The sequence below is a fragment of the Tachysurus vachellii genome, chromosome 5, assembly GCF_030014155.1.
Source record: "Tachysurus vachellii isolate PV-2020 chromosome 5, HZAU_Pvac_v1, whole genome shotgun sequence".
NCBI classification, from domain to species: Eukaryota; Metazoa; Chordata; class Actinopteri; order Siluriformes; family Bagridae; genus Tachysurus; species Tachysurus vachellii.
Window position 1 is genome coordinate 16,484,769 of NC_083464.1, and position 1,635 is coordinate 16,486,403.

Sequence of the window (1,635 nt, forward strand, 5' to 3'; positions counted from 1 at the left end):
TCATGGTGTTATCAAGCAAAATGGGGCTGGTGTAGCTGGTTAACCAGTATGATCTTGCTGGAATGAGCTTTATGGGAACAACCTTTATTTTTGCTTGTATATGTTTCTATGTAACACAATATAAGATTAAAACACAATATATTGGAATATATTTAATTATAAGTGTGTTATTTCTTTTGCTCCCTCTTTTGAATAAAGAACTGAAATAACAAAGCTCAAAAAGCTTTGAATAATAAAGAATAAAAACATTTAAAAATCGTTCGTTATGGATTAAAGTGTCTCCACAAATTAAGTATAGCAATACCAACAAATGTTGACTTCCTTTGCTCCATGAGGGAAACAGCATATAAATCATACAGAATGATGGTTTTTGAAGGTGTTTGTTTGTTTTATTAGTAAAGCGGTAATGTGAAGAGATATTACCCAGCTTTGCTATGCAACCTTTAAAGCAACTATGTTCACGAAGGTAAATGTAGTTCCTGCACTTTCCAAAAATAAAACTCGCAATGTTTTCGACTACATTATAGACCTTACAGTGTTTATCGAAATTGGTATAAGTGCACGTGTTCCAGATCATCTTGTTTTTGCCACCGTAATTAGGATTTTGTTTTGGGGTAAATAAAAAGCTACCGCTTCTACACGACGAATCTGCTGATCACTGGGAATCAGAATGTTTGCATACGTGAGGTACCTGGATGACGGCTGCACGGTAGTTGTTTCAACTAGCGAAATTAAGGACTTTAACTACGACATGTTTGACCAAACTCAGGTTTATTGGGTACGATGGAAGCAAGACTTCTTCAGGGCACAAATACTGATGCTTAAAGGTATGCAACTTAAGCAGTAGCTGTTTTATCGTAACTCGTTCACTGCACAATATAAACAAATGAGTGATCTATAGTTTTGTTTCTTATTTTGTTTCTATAATTTTTCAGAGAATAAAGAAGACATAGAGCAGGAGTTGTCTAAAGGCAAACGACTCCGGGTAGCACCTCTTAAAAAAACATGGTCGTCGCCACCACATACTACTTGTTACTCGCTAAAAGAGAGAGCGGAAGCTAAGACCAAAAATGTGTGTTGTAAAGGTTATATTGTGTAACGTTATTTGTGCACGTGTGTATCTTACAGTGTGATGGCAAATGTCATTGTCCAATAAATATTTTAAACAAACTTATATATATATTATAGTGTGTGTGTGTGTGTGTGTGTGTGTGTGTCACGAACCACGAGCCGCCGCCTGAGCGTCACCATAGAGACGCGTCTCCGGAGTACTAGCGCGCTTCCGGACTACACCTCCCATTATCCACCTATCACACTCATTATCACCGCCACCTGTTTGTCATCTCTGCTCCCTTTAAAACCACACATGAACTTGACAGCTGTGCGAGGTCTCGACTAGTCTCTGTACTGTCATTCTGAGCGGTTTCCTGGTATTACTCTGTTTCTTGTTTCTGACTGTTTTCTGCCTGCCTCGACCTTTTGCCTGTTTTCGACTCTGATTTTGCCTTTGCTCTGATATTTATACCTCTGCCCGTCCTGATCATTGCCTGACTACTCTTCTGATCGATATTAAAACTAAGCTGCAAAGGGATCCACAGCCGTATGCCTCCTCCTTACAGTGTGTGTGTGTGTGTG

The 1,635-nt window shown here is 38.9% G+C and overlaps 1 long non-coding RNA gene across 1 annotated transcript; it reads left to right on the forward strand.

The window, feature by feature from the left end:
• The first annotated feature begins 693 nt into the window (after positions 1-693).
• LOC132845286 (uncharacterized) lies at positions 694-1,174 on the forward strand. The gene is made up of 2 exons (XR_009648409.1): positions 694-827; positions 936-1,174. It is a non-coding gene; the product is annotated as an uncharacterized LOC132845286 (long non-coding RNA).
• The last annotated feature ends 461 nt before the right edge of the window (positions 1,175-1,635 follow it).